Source organism: Dipteris shenzhenensis, chromosome 1 (genome assembly GCF_047967505.1).
Source record: "Dipteris shenzhenensis isolate YYH24624 ecotype China chromosome 1, Dip_SZ_1.0, whole genome shotgun sequence".
Classification (NCBI taxonomy): domain Eukaryota; kingdom Viridiplantae; phylum Streptophyta; class Polypodiopsida; order Gleicheniales; family Dipteridaceae; genus Dipteris; species Dipteris shenzhenensis.
This window is the reverse complement of record NC_141596.1, coordinates 39094978-39116166: the sequence shown is the minus strand read 5'-3', so window position 1 is coordinate 39116166 and position 21189 is coordinate 39094978. Positions and strand designations below refer to the sequence as shown.

Below are 21189 nucleotides of genomic sequence, written 5' to 3'. Positions count from 1 at the left end.
TGCATCCATGCTGTACTGAAAGGAGGGAAGCCTGTCCATCTAGATACCATGCCTGGCAAGCCATGTAGATATGCGTGCATACCATGTGTCTGCCCTGCTCTCTGTGAGTCATCTGGATGACTCTAGGGCCAACCTCGGAAGTCTCCAATGGGGTAAGTCCAAGACTCTATGGATGAAAGTAACTGTCTGAAAGATGGCATCAACCTGGAGAGGTGTCATGGCGAACTCTGCTTGTACTATCTCATGTGGAACTGAGGGCTTACATCTGGAGAGCTCTATGATATCATCATGTATCGTCTCATAAGGACTATGCCCCTCTGTAGTGACATCATGGGCATATGATGATGTGTGTGGAGGGAAATAGCACACTACAATGAAGATCAATCAGGCATCTAGTAGCTGCACTCGTATCCACATGTGATGTGCATGTTCCTCTCTCTGTACTATAGATATGAGTGGTCTCAAGTGTGTTTTGAAAAGGACAGCTACACCTCCAGAGCCTCGTACTCCACTATCTCTCCTCATTTTTCTCCTATGAACAGACTCCCAAATGTACCCTGTCACCGTGGGCAGCCCTCTCTCTAGGCTCTCATGTGTCTCAATGTAGAAGATGATGTCTCTGCTTGTGTATGTCTCCGAGAAGCCTCCTGGGTCGAACCAAAGGGTACCATTATAGTTCCATACAGCCATACTCAGCTTGTTTTGTGCACTCCCCTCCCGACTCTGGCACTGTCATAGTTCCCCTCTTCCTTCTCCCCTTCTCCCTTATCACCTCTATCAGCTCTTTCTCGAATAATCACTTTGCCATCCCTGTAGGCAGCCCATTTCCCTACTTTCCTTGCTGCCATTACCCATGTCATGCCTTCCCTTCTATGCTCCTATTGTAGAAGGGTGAGGTAATCCACACTGCCCGTATAGTAGCATAGAAGCTAGCTACTATGCAGGCAGTCTGGATTACCGAGAGAGGATTGCAGAGGCCATCCACGAATACACGTGGCACATTGGCCATGGCCTATTACAACTCTATGTGCTTAGGGCCTTCCCACGGTCTATATAAGGTGGAGGGGTTGACTCCCCTTTCCACACAATCTTGCCTCATGTCATCATCACTTTAGTAGAGAGATCAAGCACAGTGAGCACATGGACATCACGTTGTCCATCATCCTTCCCGTCTCAGGAAGGTGCATGGAAGCTACTTGTTGAATCGGTGAAGCTTCTACTCCAGCCTATTTCAGCAGCATCTATTCCAATCTACATGTTCATGTTCATGCTCTCATGTGTGTAGACTACTCTTGAATTTGGATTGCTCCAGTTATCTTGCGTAAGTGCAGGGTGACACACACATGGTATCAAAGTGAATTGAGTTCACTTGAGAAGTGACCAGGGACATCTACAAGAAGCTTGTTAGGGTGGGCCAAATCTTAGCACGCCACAAAACACACTATGCCAAGATTGTGCTCGAGGGGTTGATCACTTCACCAACATGAGGGGGTTGATTCAACTCAGTCAAGAGATTTTGAAGGTATACCAAGACCAGCTGTGCGGAGGAGAAATCTACAGCAAAGTGGGCTATCTCACCACAAAGATCCATGCAGTGTTTGGATAGAAAGAGGTAGCTTCAGTTTGCAGTCTTTTGGTCATCAATAAGTTCTTCTATTTGCAGAAAGAAGTGAATCTAAGATGGAAGTGACTCCATTTGCATCTACTATGAATGGCTTCCTCCATGGATCTCCTACCACGGCCGACCCTCTTGAGCTCTGTCCTCGCCAGCCATTCCTTACCTTTGCGCCTTCATCTGTAACTACAGGCACCATAGCCATAGCTGAGCTCAGCGTCGACCATCTGACATCGCAACCAGGCTTCCCACAACCTGCACTCATGACACTCCACTGCCAAGAATACAAACAACACCTCCACAACGTTCAGCGACATCATAAACAAGGAAGAGGCAATGCGACCTTCAACCAATCAGACCCGTGGCTCTTTATGCCTCTGTGCACAGACTACAAACTACGCTACCTTCATCTTCAAACCTTCTTTTCTTTTGAAAGGTTCCCATTGATTGACACGTGGCAAGATTAAAATTTATCATGCTTAAGTTTATTTAGCCTTGGTTAACTCAGTTTGGTTAGAAGACTGCCACATGGCATAGTACCACCTAAGCTCTAGGTCCTTACTAAGCACAGTTTTGAATGCTAGATGTGAATCCTTGTGCCACATCATCATGCCTACTCTCTCTTCATAAAAGCTTTGACAAGTCATAACTTTCAATCCAAAAAGAATTTTCATGCACTCCAAAAAAGAAAAATAACTGGATTTTTGAGCTCTACACGCCTATCAAATCAGTTGTGTTGTATGCAATTAGACACTACCATATTTGAAAGTTTCTTCAATTGGTAAGACCTTTGCAATGGCAATACACACCCTACTTGAGAAGTTCACTAGGGAAGGATTCTTTGGAAGATTGTAAAAAAAGACATACCTACTGCACAAAATGAAGCTTGGAAAGAAAAAGATGAAGCCACACTATCACTCATTGGCTTGCACAAGCAAGTAGATTGTGCCCATTTGTAATTATGAGTTTTCACCATCATTGTCAGGACTTGGTGACTTATTACCACACTAGATCTAAGATCATGAGTCATAGAAACTAAAAATCATCAAATATTTGAATATATAACATCTAAATACTTACTTAGGAAGTTAGGAATTAGCAGAATTGTCTTAACTATTGAGTTCTTAGCATTGAATCTTCTATGTAATGGATTCCAAGCTTAATCCAATTGTGCATTCAAGAAAAATATTCAAGCAATCAATTGATTCAGTAAACTCATTGAAGAAACCGATTGAAGTAGACCCTTTTGAAGTAGACCATTAAACAAAACATGTAGAAACTAGAGAAAATGTTAACACATACATGCTTACGTTAGACCGTGAACAATGCATAAAAGCACACAACATTGATCTAGTGCACGTCATCACTAGAGGAACCCTTTTATCTCAAAAACATAAACTCTAGTTTAGAGAATTTAAGTCTTTGAAATACTATTTGCAAGTCACAAGCTTGGATTTAGCAATTTTGTGTACAATATTATCAATTTGATATTGGACAACATGCCTGTTAAATAATATATCTCTTTAACAAATAAATATTGAAAAGTAAGATCTAAAGTTTTGACTTTCAAAAAAATTGAGACCAAAAGAAAAATTTTCAAAAAAAGGAAAAAAGCCCAAAAGCAAAATTTCAAAACATCTATCTCATTTGTCAAAAGAGTAAAAAAATTTGCTGCATTTTCCCAATTGTCAAGGCTCTAACCATTAGAATTATCATCATGAAATCATCAAGGCTCTAACCATTAGCATCATCATCTTTCTCATTGTCACTATGGTTTAGGATGCCAATAAGATTTTCCTCATCCTCATTAGGAGTATCACCTTCTACCTCTCGATCTTCCTCATTTTTTCGGGTTGCAATGCCAAATTCAATGATATGAGGAACCACTTCACAAGGGGTGGGATCAAGAACAACATCATATTTCCATTTTGGAGCTTTCTCCTCATATCTATCATCTCCTAAGTTAGGTAACATTTCATGATTGCAATAAATATATGCGAGCTTCCTAGCTCAATCTATTGGTAGCTTGTTCCTTGTAGTAGTATGGATGTACTTGTATGGGCTCTAGTTCCTTTTAGCACCTAAGTTGGAGCATAGCTATGCCAAAATTCTCATGGTGGCAGGTGGATGTAGGAATTCCAACTAGCACTGCTCATCATCCACCATTTCCATGCAGGTTTAGTTTCATCTAGTTCTGTGAAAGTGAGGGGTCAAGGAGGATCAAAACACCATGAGAGAGACATAAGATAGGAAACATGCAATCTATTGCAAATGTGTGATCAACAATACAAGAAGGCTTCTTATATAAAGAGATCCTTTAGAATAGTCAAACCATGTGGGATCCTCTGATCCACATATCATCCAGTGGTAGTCCTTGCTCCACATCTTCACATCATGTCGTCCACATCCTTGGGTGGCTACTTTAATTCTTTCTACACCATACCTTAGCTTCTAATTGATGTGCACATGGCACCATATCTCAACACCTCCCCTTGGTGCCATGATCCATTGGCTACCGCAAGGTGGCCATATGTGAGTTACAAATCCATCACCTCCCCTTAGTGCATACCTTGCTACGTAAGGTGGTCAAGTGTGGTTTTTACATGTCAATACCTCCCTTGAGTGCTTGCATGGCTACTTGTAGGTGGTCAGGTTTGATTACAAGAATATAGGTTAAAGGTGGAAAGGATTTTGCTTTTCAATACATGTTGTTGTCATCATTCTGCTCATGGCTTGATGATGACTCCATGTAGTTGACCTATTGTTGCTTCAATCTATAGTCTTCTTCCTTATGTCCCAGCTTCTTACAATGGTGACACTTTGGTTGTTCTTCAATCTGCAATCACTTTCGTAGTGACCCATCCTTCCACAATGGTAACACTTTGTTGATGCTTTGCTGAATAATGCTTGTTCTTCATGATTGCTACTGCGTGTTGATGTAGATGTCGATGTCGATGTCAATGCCTTAAAATCTCTTTATTTCTCAAACAAAGATGATACACATTCCTCAAACTTTGGATCTAGAAGATTCTTCAGTGCATTGTACTCTTCAAGAATGCTTTTAAGAAGGATTGCACTTCCTTTTCCCCTGCTTTTGCATTTATGCCTTCTTGGGTCATAATTCTTTTGATCTTGTTGATAAATTGTGCCATGGATTCATGGAAGCTCATGTGCAAACCATATAATTCACTCTTAAGATGAATTTCTTGGTTCTTTGCTTTTGCACCAAACACTGTGTTCAACTCATCCCATGCATCTTTGGCATGATCCTTAGAGTCTAGATGATGAATTATGTTTGGGAATACACTCTTTGGTTCCCACTCCCTCTTTCCATGATGCACTTCTACTTTCCCACTCCCCAACAGCAAGACATATGAGTGCACCATCATTGCTTTCTAGAAGTGCCTCCCATAGAACAAATTACTGTGAAGGATGGTGAGATATTACCATCTCTATATCCTCTAATGTGCCCCTTGCAATGAGACTCTTTCCTCCATGAACTTGCCTTAAGCGTGTGTTCATGTTGCTTAAGCTTATCAATGTTGCTTATAGAGCAGTGTTCCATGTAGCTTCACGTATTACTAAACTTTGCAAGAACTAGATCTTAACACATGCTTTGTTTTCCACCACAAGAAGCTTCTCCATGTGATCTCGCATTGTCTCTTATGCTCCCACTAAAACACTAAGAGAATTTCTATGTTAATACAACATCTGTCTAAGGCTTCATGCGTTTCTCCATGTACAAGGAGAAGTATATTGGAGTCCTTACACATAGTGCCAATATAATATCTTTGCAAAGTACAAAGGCACATCCCTAAGGTGTGGCTCTTTGCCATACATGTCAATGTACAGTGTCAAGTGCTTAAGCTTGGATCAAAGGGTGCCAATAGTTGATGATTGTCCATGTCCCATGCTTCTCAACAAGTTAAGAGCCTAAGGCCAAGTGCCTTTGCCTTCCTTGGCTTACCTCTATGTTAGATTTTGAGAGATCTCAACAACGGAAGCGGAATGGAAGAAGGTGAGAGAGAGGGAGAGCCAGAAGAGAGAGTCACACAAGTTTTGGTGGGTGCGGAACACCCTAATCTTCTATGTCATCCATATATATATGTGTTTGAGTATTGTACATAGCCGAGGTTAAGGTATAGTGGCCTAAATTAACCCCCACAACCTCCCACTTAAAGGCCAATGTGCCTTTAAGGGAGAACAACCAATGAGCATACTATCCAATGCCCATTAATACATGACAATACTCAAACCGCTTACTAGGTAGAGTCTTTGTCAGCATCTCTGCAGGGTTATCATCTGTATGAACCTTGACAAGCTCTACGTACTTGTCCTTAAGCACCTCCCTGATAAAATGGTACCTGACCTCAATGTGTTTGGTCTTTGCATGAAAGACCCCGGATTCCGTGCTAGTTGAATAGCACTTATGGAATCACTATGCAATGTCGGTACACCTGTATGAATCCCAAATCTCTTACTAGCCGATCAAGCCATATAGCCTCCTTGTAACCCTTTGTGGCTCAACATACTCAGCCTCTGTGGTAAACAAAGAAACGCACTTCTGTGCATGAGACATCCACGACACCACCACCTTCAAAGGTGAACACATAACCAGAAGTGGATCTCCTGCTATCCATATGCCCTGCATAGTCTGAATTTGTGTACCCAAATACACGCATCTCTTCTCTGCCAAAGCAAATACACACCTCCTTGGTACCCTTCATGTACCTCATGATGCACTTATTCTTTATGAGTGAACTCATCTCTGATTGCATAGCATACTCCCACTTGCGCTGATCCTTACACATCATAGCCTCTCTGTAGCAAGAAGGCTCCCCGCAATCAGTAAGCATCACATAGTCTACCCCTGGAACACTTTGTCATGCATCCCATTCAACCTCAACGAAACTATGCAGCCCTATTTTGGTGCGTATGCCGCATGCTTTTCGTTGCAGAGATCCACACGCCGACTGGTTGGCAGCTCATCTGCGCAGGCTATCAAGTCCTAGCTTTCAGATGGCTTCCCCCAAGGACAGTCGAGCGGTCGTGGCAGAATGCTCGCATGCGGGTATTCAACGATTGAAATTTGAGAAACGTCATTAATATATTTTCTGAAATACTACTGGCAAGCAGTTCTGAAAAGACCAAGGAGTCGCGACGCATAGACGTCTCGTACAATCCGGGTTGGGATAAATACATGCTCCAGAAAAAGGCCAAAGCATCCACTGGTCAGGCCCAAGCCCATGGCTTGGTCGAGGACTGTGGCAAGGCCGGTCTGGAGTACAGGTGAATATTTTCAAGGCACAAGAACTGCGAGAGAAGACTGGCTGGGGATCTATCAGCTTAGAGGAGGCACCCACGTCTATGGAACGGATGCCCCAGCTGCCTTCAGTTGAGAACCTTATATGCATCTTGCATAAGTGCAAAACCAAAAAAAATTTAGCGTGTACCAAGCGCTTGTATGCCTACATACGCAAAAGGGGGCTGGAAGATCACAGATTTCTTGGGAACTACCTCGTCCCAATGCTTGTCCAACTTGGAAGCTTGTGTGATGCTCAGCGGGTTTTTAATAAGTTGGTTGATCGGAACGTGTATTCTTGGACTTCTCTTATCCTGGGTTATATTGAATGTGGGGAATCACAGCATGCCCTCAACCTTTACCAGAAAATGCAAGAGGATTCTGTAGGTCCTAGCAGTTATACTTTCGTGGCCCTATTGAAGGCTTGTGGTAGGCTGAAAGATGCAGAAAGAGGCCGAGAAATACACACAGAGATTGCCAGAAAAGGATTAGAGACGGGTCTTTTACAGGTGGAGATTGCCGGGAAGGGACTCGAAAGAGATGTTTTTGTTGGCAGCACCTTGGTGGATATGTATGTCAAATGTGGCTCGATTGCAAAAGCACGGGAAGCATTTGACAAGCTGCCAGTTTGAAACCAGGTCTCATGGACTGCACTCATTGTAGGATATGCTGAGCATGGGCTTGGTGACGAAGCACTGAGCTGTGTTGAACAGATGCAACTAGAAGGTCTCTCTCCAGACGCTACAAGCTTTCAAGCTGCAAACAAATGTGGTGGCAGCATTGGAGCCATATACAAGGGCCAAGAAATACATGTGGAGATCGTGAGAAAGGGGCTCGAAAGAGATCTTTTAATTGGTAGTGCCTTGGTGGATATGTATGCCAAATGTGGCTTGCTTGCGAAAGCACGTGAAGAGTTTGACAAGCTGCTGATTCGAAATGAGGTCTCGTGGACTGCAGTGATTGCAGGATACGCTGAGCATGGGCTTGATGAGGAAGCTTTAAACTGTTTTGGACAGATGCAACTGGAGGGGTTCTCTCCAGATGCTGTTACATTTGTTTGCAGCTTGAAAGCTTGTGGGATTATGGGAGCTATAGACAAGGGCAGAGAAATACACGCTGAAATAGTGAACAAGGGGTTGGAAAGAGAGATTTTTATTGGCAGCACCTTGGTGGATATGTATGCCAAATGTGGCTCGCAAAAAGCACAGGAAGTGTTTGACAAGATGCCAATCCGAAATGAGGTCTCATGGAATGCATTAATCACAGGATATGCCCAGCTAGGAGAAAGTGAAACTGTTTTCCATATGCTTGAGAGAATGAGAGCAGAAGGGGTAAAGCCAGGTGGGGTTACTTTCTCTATCGTTATTACTGTATGCAGTCACACGGGTCTAGTGGATCAGGGCCAGAAGTGTTTTGAAACCATGAGCAAAGACTATGGCATCATTCCAACTATTGAGCATCACACTGGCATGGTTGATCTTCTTGGCCGTGCAGGCCAATTAGACCAGGCAGTAGTGATGCTGAAGAATATGCCTTTTCAATCTAATCTTGTGGTCTGGCATATGGTGTTGGGTTCTTGTCGAAAGCGGGGTAATGTCGTGCTTGGAAGACTGGCCTTTGAACATGCTGTGCAATTGGATGAAAAGGATGCTGCAACATATGTCTTGATGTCTAACATCTATGCAGATGCTCATATGCAGGAGGAAGAGAACAAGGTCAAGGAATGAAGGTGAAAGAAGAAGCATGTGACAAATTCGAAGTGACATTGATGGGATTGTGAATTCATATTGTCGGTGATACAGGATATTCACAAAGCAAAGTAAACATACAAAGGGTATGCCCCAAATTTGCGTTGGTTGTCATGAGGCATACCAATTGATGCCTTTCCATCCTAATCTTGTGGTGTTGCATATCGTGTTTGGTTCTTGTGGAAAGTCGGGCAAGGTGGAGCTTGGAAGACTGGCCTTTGAACATTCAGTGCATTTGGATGAAAAGGATGCTGCAACCCACGCCTTGATGTGTAACATCTATGCAGATGCTCACATGCAGCAGGAAGAGGACAAGGTCAAGGAATGAGGGTAAAAGAACAAGCATGGATGAACCAGGGACAAATTTGAACCGACTTTGATGGGATTGTGTGTTACATTTTGGTTGGTAGTACAGGATATTCAGAAAGCAAAAACAAACATACAAAGGGTATGCGCCAAATTTGCATTGGATGTCACAAGGCATACCAATTGGTGCAAAGAAAGATGGGTTATGTGGGCACATTTTGTGCCCCAATACACCCAAGGGAACACCTATACATGTCAAAATTTGTATTATTAAGTACTATCATCTCGCTAGCGTATCTATAATAGCTAGTGTCACCCCTATTTGAAAAGTTCTTTCCTCGAATGATGGATAGAATGGTGAGGTGTATTCAGAGGAGGATGAAATTGAGTCAAATCATGGTTTATGTTATAGCAAGTTGCCTTTCCGTGTGGCATAAAACAACTATTAAGTATTCTGAATCTTAAGCTTTCAGAAATGAATCAGCAATTTCTATGAATGTGGACCTCAAAATGTTCTGTGAGGTTTTCAAACTATAGCTCACCAATTTTTATTTGTGTGCGGTGCTTACTAGAGTTTGATTTGCACATTTGCCTTTTGGATGTTGTACGAAATCAAATTTGTGCTACAAGATCATCACTAAAGTTAACCATGTAAAATATTTGATAAATGACAACATGAACATATGAGAAATAACTGCACTAAGACAAGTTCAGCACCCCCCAACGTCCAATCAATCAATAATATATTGTACCTTCCAAAAAGACAATGCTAGGGAAACTCCTTAGCATGAGAGATGGTGTTAAAATCAGGTAATTGCACTAGAGGTTAGGGAGCTTGATAAGGATCCCACTTTTTCAAGTCACCAAACACAATTAAAAAACACATTCAGCTCTCCTACTATTGGTGAAATAGGTTGAGCTTTCTAGAGATTGACATTGTAAGTAACATTGGACTACGAGATTGTGCTTAATGTTGAATTTGAGCATGGCTTGGAGTGATTAACCCGAGATTGTGATTAATGTTGAATTTGAGCATTGCTTGCATGGACCTAAATGATGTTTCTTCTAATGTTCACACACACACTTTTTTTTTTTCGTGAAACTAAGAACATTATATTCTGAAACAACCATTTTACAACAGGGCAGGGCTCTAGAAAAGAGCCAATGCCCTATCCATCAGAAACAGTAAAAGAAAAGCTCAATGCAAGAGACATCCAAATCCTCCTCATGCAAGGCATCATATAAGGACTACCGCAATGAGGCCCGGAAGAACTCATAAGGGTGCTGAAGAGATGAATTCAGAAATGCATGATTTCGCTGAAGCCAGAGGGTCCACAATGCCCAGTATGTGATCCAATGAAAGAAAAGAGAGTACTTGGACAAACGACCTGGTAATCTACCAAACATCTAGAAAAACCTCGAGAACCTGTGCGTCGGAAATCTGAGAGATAAAAAATAGGTGGTACTGTCCAGAAGGTCTCTGGAATATGAACAAAACCACAATGAGTGTTGAATACTCTCAGGAGCATGATGACATCTTGGACAAAGAGGAGAGGCAATCCTTCTTTGAGCCAATTTCACTCCCATTGGAAAAATACCAACAATGCATCTCGAGAAAAAGAGTCTCTGCTTAATGGCATTTTCAGGTTCCATATTAATTTCAAGTTTGCTTTCCACCAAGATAAAGACTTATTATCACTGAGTTGATGCCCATAAGCATTTGAGCACATCTGGCCACACATAACTGCCAACCTAATAGACCATGGCTGCTCTTGCTGAAAAAACATCCTGAGCATAGTGAGCTTTCTTGCCAACACATGAAATTTGATGTTTAGAATATTCAAACCTCCATACATCTTTGGAGAGCAAAGCAGGTCCATTTTGAGTAACCTCAAAGCTTTTTTATGGAGCTTAGTTTTCCAAAAAATCTCCATGGCTTGAGACATAAAAGAAGAGAGATCTCAAGATGACCAATGCAGTAAAGGCAAGTAAAACTAGACAGAAGCCAAAACAATGGACTGGACAAATGCAAAGGCCAAGTGGAGATCTTCCAATATTCTAATTTGTCCTGAATTTTGTTGAATACCCAAGACATTTGCTGCTTATTGCTTATTTTCTAGCCAATTGGATAACCCAAATGCCTTACTATGTGCTCAGGAGGAACAATCTGACCTGGCCAAAGAAAAGCATGCCAGTCACAAAGCTTGAGAGGCAAGAGTTTTGATTTCTAGAAATTAATATTTAACCAGCTGGCCAAACCAAAATCAGAAAGGGTATCCATCAATAAGCGAAGCTCCAAAGGACAATTCTTTGGCATGAAGAAATAATCATCTGCATAAGCCTATGCAATAAAAGGCCATGAGCTAGGAATCTGTAGCCCCATAGGTTGTCCAGTATCAACCAGATGATCCATATAAAGAAGCAAAGGATGAGAAGAAATAGCATAGAGCAAAGCACTAAGAGGGCATCCCTGTCGGACTGACCGTCCTAGAGTTCAAGACTCAGACAAATGATTCCCTATAAAGCATTGAGCAGTGGAATCAAAGTAAAGCCAATAAATGACATTAACTAGCTTTGGCCCCAAACCAAGTCTGGACATGGTTTGAGAGACATAATCCCACTGTACATTATCAAATGCCTTTGACACATCCACCTGCATGACCCAAACATCTTGATCTGAATGTTTAGCATATTCCATTGCAGTGAGAGTATTGGAGATATTATCATGTATATGCCTTCTTGGAACAAAACCATATTGCCTAGGATGAAGACCATCATGAAGAATATCATTTATCTGGTGAACCAACATTTTGGCAATAAGTTTATATATAACAGGCATCAAAGTGATGGGTCTCCAGTCAGCCATAGTCTCACAGAGGAATTTTTTGGGCACAAGCTTGACCAGACCATGCTTCCAAGGAGAAGGAAGATGTTGATGCTGCCAGGCTACATTAATGAGCTACAAGATTGGACCCTTCAATTCAGCCGAGAAGGAAACAAAAAATTGAACTGTCAAACCATCCCAACCAGGGGATTTATGTTTACCCAAATGCTTGAGAACATCATCCAATTCAATATCTGAAAAAGACATTTCCAGCAATGAAGCTTTTTGCAAAGAAACAATAGGAGAGACAAGATCAATAAATTTGCTCCGAGCCAATTCAACCTGAGGAGTAGAAGACGATGGCTGAGAAAAGAGAAGCTAAAAATGATCCAAACATTGTTTTTCAAGCTGAAATAAAGTTTGGGTCCAAGTACCATCTGGTTTTCTGACTCTCATGATAGATTGACTTTATCTTTGTGCATGCAAATTCCGAGAAAAATATTTTGATGAACAGTCCTTATCTATCAAAGGCTTAACTCTAGTCCTTGTCTGCCATTTGGAAAGCTTGTGTTTATCATTAGCATCAATGATGGAAGAAGCACAAGACAATGAACCCTATTCAGAAGAGGAAAGAGACCTTTGATGGCTAATTTGTACCAAGGATTGCTTTTGTGATTTTGCCCATTGGATTTAATGCTTGGTTTCTGCCATGTACCACCTTCCATAATCCTTTATGACATTTTGAATGCGATGGACAAAAGATTTCCAAGAAAAGTCCTCCCAAGCATGTGATAACAATGGCCTGCAAGCCATTTCATTTGCTGGAATTTTTCATGAGAAAGATATAATTGATTGACATGCAAGTGTCTGGAGAGAGCTGCATTTCATCTAGAGGCATACCAAATGAAAAGTTCAGCCAAAGAGGAGTGTGATTAGACAATTGTTGAGAATAGTCGGTCCACATTTGACATGTATAATCATCATATTGCTGAGCATGAATATGATAAAATTTGTCAAGCCTGGCCCAATACTCTATAAAAGCATTATGATAATATGTAAAGCCCAAAACTGAAGGGTAAGTTGCTATCCATAAATGTACAACATGAAGTGATGTAATCAAATCTTCCCATTGCTGAATTTCAAAGGCCAGCATATCAGATTTATGAGTAGTATTGTCCTTCCAGTGAGGAGAATTATCGAAATCACCACAATGTATAGCATTAGTGGACCAAGGATATTGCTTTATGGAATCCCACATTTGAGCTCTACAAGCTAAAGTTTGAGAGGCATACAAGGAACCAATTTCAAATATTTATCCATTGATCATGCATTGGATAATCATCCATCTGTCACAAAGATCATTATATGCTACACAGGGTTGCAAATCATGTCTGGCTAAAATGCACACCCCAGAGAATTGATCAGAGCTTGCATAGAATATATCATATCCTGAAAAAAACCCAAGTTGGCCAGCAAAAGAATGTTGATTATGCTCTTGCAAACACACAACATCTGGATGAGTTGTATTTACATGGTGCCAAAGGAGCCTCCATATATTCGGGTTGCAGAAGCCCTGTATATTGTAAGAAACAAATTTAAGAGAATCACACATGAAAATATGTACAAGGAATAAATAAACCTCATAAAGAAAAGGAGGCATCAAGCCTCTGCCATTGCCTCAGGGTCTTGCTGACCCTCAAAATCTGATTCCTTGACAAGATCATCTTCTTCACAAAGTGGAATACCCTTCTTAACTGCATTGACCCATGCCTTTGAGATTGGGCTATCAGAAGAGGTAGATGGTTGACCAAGAGAAGGAGCAGGCATCCCAATTACGGGATTGCAGAGGTCTATGTTTGAGAGGCACTGTCTTCTTAGTAGGCTACCATCCCTCATGAGAAGATGATGTATTTTCTTGCAGTTTCTCTTCCTTGAGCCACTCCTCATGGCTAGGCCTTCTTGGTCAAATTCGATTATGCAGCTCTTCTTAGTTGTGCTTGCCTTATATTCTCTTTCCTTCCCGATTGGGTCATGACTCCCTGTGCTATTGACTAGTCATCACCTTTGGTTTTTCGGTTAGTATGCAGCTTTGCTTGTGCTGGTTACTATGCTCTTACCTTCTTCTACGGTTCTTATCACCATCCTTGTTTGCTTTTTTTAGTGATAACTACTGCATGGTCAACCTTCAATGCTCTCTCTTTATCGAGCTCTTGTCTCTTCTAAACTAACTTCTTCTCTTGAGCTTTCGATGCACTTTTTTGACTTTTTCCTTTATGTTTATATATTTTCTTTAATTTATGTTATTAAAAGATGATGAAGGGTTGCTCCTCATTTAACTTTCTAATTTTTATTAAACAAGAGGATAGGTACCTATTTTTTACTTGCTATAGTTACCTATTTTGTCTCCCTTACTTTTTAATCTCTCTTAGTTATAACATTATTTTAGGTTCCTCTAGTTTAATATCTTTAATGAGCTTGATTTTTAAATTACTTAAAAGAACTATCTGTAGTTCTTCTCTTTAATTTCATTATGATTCTTTGGTCATATATATATGCTTAAAATGTTTTTAAATATGATTAGTTAATTTGCTCCTTAGGATGTAACAAAGGCATAGTCTATCTAGGCTCATGTGCAATGGATCAGTGCTAATGGGACTCGGAGTGGTGCCTAGTTCTTGTGTGTGCATGCAAAAAGCATGCCACTATGGTAGCTGGAAGATGCACATGGCACACTGTATACTGCCAAGCATGGGTATTTGAGACCCCAAGTCCCAAGGCTGAAACTCTAAGACAGTAAGATATATATAGCTGATAGGCCAAGTGCACACGCCCAGCCATTCGACAATGCAATACATAGGTGGCATGATTCCTTAAGTTGTAGGCTGTGGACTCGAGGAGGCTCATGGGCCCAAAAGGCAAGGCGAACGGTGCTAGATGATGGAGGTCGAGGTTGGATAGCGGGCCCTCCTAGTTACTGCTAGTTCGACGGTGCCTCGGTGTCGCTGTGGGAAGCTATAGATCTGTAGCTTGTGTTCAAGACCTCAAAGGTGACATTGAATACTGATATTATCACCAATTGGTATTTCTCCCAAGAAATAATGAGGATTCTTTATGAGATTGACTACAGTCAAAGAAAGTTGACTTTCTTCTTTGCATTGTTAAAAGAGAACTGTGGGGATGCCCACAAGGGACTAGGATTAGTCCAAGAACCAAGAATTTGCTAACCTATAATGGGTTGAAGGGTTGACGTTTTTATAGGACTTGGAAGAGTGCAAAAAGGCTCACAAATGATGGAGCAAGTGCCAAAAAGTAGGTCCCACAAAGACAAAAAGCACCAAGAAGATGGCACCATAAAGGAGGGCCTCATGGGTTTCTCAAAAAGGATCAAGAAAACTACCCCAAGGTGGGCTAAAAGCAAGAAAGCTCAGCTTTTGTAAAAGTAGCTTTAGAAAAGTAGGTCTAGCATTTTGCTAGGCCAAGTCTATAAAAGAAGAGATTCATGGAAGAGTTGTACTCAGCCTAATGCTCTTCTCAGAGCCAATTGTACAAAGATTATTCTATTGCAATAAAGACCTTTGGGGGGTTCCAACCCTTATTTCTGGGCCCTAGTGTGTGTGTTCTCTGTTTTTTCTCCCACTTCTCTCAGCTTATTTTGTTTCCCATAAGAAATCTATTCCTGCTCCCCATCAGGAGAATCCATCAGGTGCTGTTTTACCATGCTATCTGGGAAATTCAAAATCTATCTTGGGTTCTTGGTTTGGGTTCAGTGGCATCAAAGCCAGGCATTGTTACCTTCCATGGTAAGGATGATCCTAAGCCTTAAAGCTTCATGGAACCAAGAACTAAAAAGTGTCATCAGTAGCAGCGATTCAGACCAAGGCTTCCACTCAATGCCATCTGGTCCTTATTGCTGCATGGCATTAATTCTTTAGTCGCTTTGTGCATATGTTCACGAAAGAAAAATAGGTCTTGCATTTCTTCCAATTGTTGATCACCGCCTTCAAGGAGTACCTAAGGGACTTTGTAGAAGTCTTCTTGGACGACTTGTGCATGAATTCAACCTATAGTGAAATATGGCACGCACCTTGGTGAGTCCAAATATCATCACTTTGGCTGCATACACACCCCAAGTTGACTAGTCGGCTTCATCGACTACATTGATCCGACTACCGTCCTCATAGCTATAAAGAGGAAACCTTCGCCATGTAAGAACTACCACATCATCAACACAATCAACATCTACCATATCATTGAATACCACATGGTATATTATTACATCATCATGTGCCATATCTAAGCACACTATGCTAATATTCTTAGTGGCTAATCTTCTTGGTCTCCAAGTGTTCCATTATGAAGTGTGTGTGTGTGTGTGTAAGATTTTACAATATTCCTTTGCATAGTGAAAAGACAAAAGAGCGAAGCTAGACAATGAAATAGGACTAATTGCATTAACGGTATGTTCACTTGTTCTTGCATATGATAGATTTGAGTATTTTAATATAATATGTTGTTTTATGCCCTTATTTTTATTTTTCCTTTTCTTTATTTACCTGGGTGTGGTTTTTTATATTTATTTCTTTTCAAGAGCTTTTATCTACTTTGCTTGCTATTTATTTACTTTGTTTATTCATTGTTTTATATATATATATATATATATAATTGTGGTTAATTATGGATGTGTATGTCACATATCTACTTAATGGTATGATCTTTTGATTATCCACTTAGGTAAAAAATCTTTTCTATCAAACCTCGTGCTTCATACATTGGTTAATGGACTCATTTTCCAAACATTTTTAATTGCTTGTGGACTACAACTGGACTTAATTTTTTCCTTCTTTTTAATCGAGGATAGCAAAAAGATTCTCCACTTTTTACCATAATTGTTAATCATGGGTGTGGAATTCCCCCCATGGTTCTATTCATTATGGGTGTGGACTACCCCCCATTGTACAATAATTCCCATTGTTTCATTTATAAGGATGTGGATTACCCCCCTTGTATCTTTTTAAAGAAAAGAATCTAAATATCTCTTGTATGGATGTGGAATCCCCCCTTGTTAATTTTGTAATCATTTTGATAGGTGTCTTGTTCTATGGTATAAGCGATAACAAGTTGGGGTTTACAGGTATTACCGATCTTCCCTCACAAAACTATGATGTTCTAACACATTGTTTTGTCTGGATGGTGGTAGGTAAGTAGACCCTGACCTCGGAGCCTGGACTACCTGACGGATTTGACATTTTTTTACTAATTCTTTGCCTAAAGTTTGCAAACTCAAAATAAAGAAATTTTCTTTTGCCAATCCTCCTATTTTCTTTTAAAATAAAAATTTTGGATTGCAATATTGTCAAAGGGTACTTCAATTTAGTTTTCTTTATTTATTTATATTTTTCCAACCAGTGCTTTTTATGATTATCCAAATGATTGAATTAGTTGTATGGTTCATTTATTGATGGGATTATTAAATCTAAACACACACACACAAACAATATACCCCTTCCTTTGTACCCCCTTTTTTCCATTTTTCATCCCCCCCCTCCCCCCTCCCTCCTCCCCCCCACTCTCATTTCTTTAGTTAGTTTTCCTAAATTACACTTCATTTTTTTTTCCCCAGTTCCTTAATTATTGCTTAATTTTTCCCTTTTTAATTTTTAAATTTTCCTTCATTATGTCCTTTTTAACTAAATAATATCCTCTTTCTCTTAATTTTTAATATCATTTTTTCTCATTATTCCTTTCTTTAAAATTTCCTTAATTTTCCTTAACTTTCTCTAATTTTCACTTATTTCTCCCTTTTGTCCTAAAGTTTTCTTTATTGTTTGTTTTTTCTTAATTTTCTTTAATTTTTTCCTTTATTTTTTCTTATCCTTTAACTTTCTTTATTTTGATTGACTCAAAAGTTTTTCTTTTTCTTTCTATCTTCTCTTTAATTATTTCTAATTCCTTTCGTGCCGAAACTTATCATTATTTCTTTTTCTTTTTCTCTCCCTACTTTATCTTCCTCCCGCACCCATAATTTATTTCTATTTATTCTTCTACTATTCATAAATACCCCGCCCTTTATCTCTCTCCTAAATTTTCCCTTTTTCCACTTATGTTTAAATCTTTCCCCTTACCTTCACTTTCCTCTTACCCCTTACCTTAGCTTTCCCCTTACCTTAACTTTCCTTTTTCACTGTATTTATCTTCCTCTTCTCCTATTTTAATTTCTTATTTTACTCCTAATTTTTTCCTTACTTTTCTACGAATCTTTTTTCATTTTGACTTCTTGCTAATTTTTTTTACCCCCCCCCCTCCCCTTCCTTTATTCTCCCCTAGGTTTCCATTCCCCCCCCCCATTTTTCCTTGGTTTAACAACCCCCTTCTTTCCTTAAATTTATCAATCTACTCTCTCTCTCTCTCTCCCTACTCTAATTTTCCCCTTGCTACCTTCCCAAACCTCTCTACAAATCTTACCTACTCTTAAGCCCAACCTACTATAACCCCTAACCTGACTATCTACCTCCCCCGTCTGTCTCTCGTCCTTCCTGACTATCTTTGACTAAATTCCCCATCTAACTACCTTGCAACCGACTCTTCCTTTGCCTTCCTCCTGACTAAACCATTCTGGCTATTTATACTCCCCCCTACTATGCTCTTTCTCCCTACTTCACCAACTCATTGCCTCCTACTCCTCACATCTCCTCATGCCTCCCAATTCCCTGCCTCACTGCTCATCCTCACGGCTCCTTCAATTCCTAAGTCTCTTCACTCCTCTCTAGTGGCTGCTGTTATCGGCTCCTCATTGTCCATGCTCATCCTCTCATCTGACCCAATCCTTGCATGATGGTTGTCGTTCATCTCGGTATCTATACCCTCGTTGCGTGTTCCCCTCCATGACCCGAACGTACTCTACACCCTTATGTGGCTGCATCATCTTCAAACAACTCGGTCCCCGTGCACCTCTACTTCTCCCCTCATACTTTGTGCCACCTTGCCCTTACCGCTCGCACAACATGGACTCACAGGTCCTTTTCTTTTTCATCATGATACTCCACGGCTCCTTTTACTCATAATCTCCCCCCTCCCTCCCCTTCCTCCTCCTCCCTCCTTTTAATTCTCTTACATTCACTCTTTTAAGCCTCTTCCTCCTTCTTTGTTGTTTTCCTCTCTATACCTCATAGCCTCCTTGCCCCTTTCTCCTCTAAACTCCCTCTCATTTCGCTCTTTTGTTCCCCCCTCCACCTTGCCATTCTTCTTTTTCTTTATTTTAGTTTAATCCTTTCTACAAATTTCTTCTTTTAACCCCCCCTTCTCTTCTAATTTAATTCCCCCCCCCCCTCTTTTCTAAATTTAATTTTATCCCCTTTCAAACTTTCTCCTTTTTGTTCTTCTTTTTTTACTTTTTTTATTTCTTCGTTCCTCCTGTCCTCACTTAAAGTTATTTTTCACTTTTCCTTTTTCCTTTTTCACTTTTTAACTTCTTTACTTGTGCTTTCATCAAAGCTTTTGCTTATATTATTTTTTATTTTTTACTTCCCTAACTCTTTCTTTATTTTTTCTAGTACTTTATTAAATTCTATTAAAAATTTCCTTTTACTTTTTCTCTCCTTTCTTTATTCTAATGCTTATCCTTTCATAGTGTGTGTCCCTTGTATAATTTTTATCTCATTATAAAATTGTGAAATCTCATGTCCATTGATGTCTTCTTAGTTACCCCCTTCCTTTTCTCATAAACTTTAAATTCACTCTCTCATCTAGTCCTTACACAAACCCCCAAGGTCATCCTTTATGATCGACAAAAACTCAAATTCACTCGTTGTTCCTCGTAAATAATAATAATTTTTATTAACTTAAAACTCACCCTTGTATCCATTTTTAATTCCATGAACTCCCAAATTAACTCGCTAAAGTACCAATAGTTCTAAACTCACTTATGATTATTGCATTCTACTCAACACTCTTAAAGTTAATATATAGCTTGGTAAGGTTTATGATTAATTTTTAGTTTTTATTGTGACCCCGATAACAAGGGAGGAGTGTTTCTGACACCTTCCTTCCCAACTAAGCGCGGGTTCTCACCACGTTTTTCTTGTTGGATGGTGGCAGGTATGCATACTCTCCTCTTCAATAAAAGAGATGCTTGCCATGACTTCACCAAGCTCTAATTTTTTTGCAATCATAACAGTGAATGAGAAATTGATTTTATTTTTTTTTTAAAAACTGTGAGTACTTTGTGATGACTTCTTGGAAGTGCTTTGTCAATGCTTTGTGACTGTTATAACATTGCTTGGATGACATTGCTTGGTAGTTCTTTGTGACTATTATGAGACTTCTTGGAAGTGCTTTGTGATCAAACTATGATGAGAAACACCAAGCTATGAGCATAAGTGGAATACATATTAACTTGTAAATGGTACATGAACTAATGGCTGAATAATTATTGTTCATGACTTGATTCACAGAGTGCTTTGTGACATGATAATATTACTTAATGCAGTTACAATACATTTTGCAGGTCTTCCAAAACTAAAATGAACCAATGGTTGAATAATTACAGTTCATGGCTTGATTCACAAGTACATAGATAACATCATTTAGTTACACTTCATACATGACAATACATTTGGTTATTACAAGGTACTACCCCCTGATGGATTTTAGGTCTGACATATCTCTAAGGCTGCTCAAGATCAGCCATCTCAGTTGGCACACATCTTAAATGTACAACAAAAGTTTTTGTGACTTGTAGCCTTTCCTAGTCTGTCCAAGCCCCAGAAGGGTATCTAGAAGCAAACTATAGTAGCCGATCCTGTGATAGCAACAACCATTGCCATAACCATGGTCTAATTATAAAATTGCAGTGCATATGTGTAGGGACAGATGTCATCTTTGGAAGTTTGTTGAATGTCCCAAACATATTTCTTGTACACTTCCAAAAGCTATATCAATACATACGATACATGAAACATCATAGAAAGGGTATTTCTCCTAGAAATACCAAAGGTGAGGTTGAAAACCACTGGCTTCCCACCCAGAAGGGTGAAATGCACCAAGTCACAGTATGTCTTACCCATCCACCCTGAGATAAGAGACTCCAAGCTAGGAAAGCATAGTTTAAAATGCCGTCTCAGGTTGTGCATACATTGCAAGATTCAAATATACACATCAAACCATCGATTTGCCCAATGTAAAAAAGGCTCTACATCCACTGGAACAAGAAATGTGACATTAAGATCAGGTCCTGTGCTAAAGTCTCATACATGTCGTGTATAAACATGTCGTCGAGGTCAAAATAACTCATTTTTATGATTGTGTTGATGAACCAACACACGGTTCATCTCTAGAACAAGAGCACAACATTCAATGTTCTTGCTCTCAGGGACGTAGTAGTAGGCAGGTGGAGGGG

The 21189-nt window shown here is 40.0% G+C and overlaps 1 protein-coding gene and 1 pseudogene across 3 annotated transcripts in view; one reads left to right on the top strand and one right to left on the bottom strand.

The window, feature by feature from the left end:
* Window positions 1-21189, bottom strand: part of LOC147905803 (Transducin/WD40 repeat-like superfamily protein) — a 375013-nt gene that overhangs the window by 7437 nt on the left and 346387 nt on the right. The window lies entirely within an intron of this gene.
* The window catches only part of LOC147905804 (pentatricopeptide repeat-containing protein At1g06140, mitochondrial-like), a 191239-nt pseudogene continuing 176616 nt past the window's right edge, over window positions 6567-21189 (top strand). Inside the window, exon 1 of the transcript XR_015541003.1 lies at window positions 6567-6686. The product of XR_015541003.1 is annotated as a pentatricopeptide repeat-containing protein At1g06140, mitochondrial-like (transcript). The remainder of the gene's footprint in view (window positions 6687-21189) is intronic.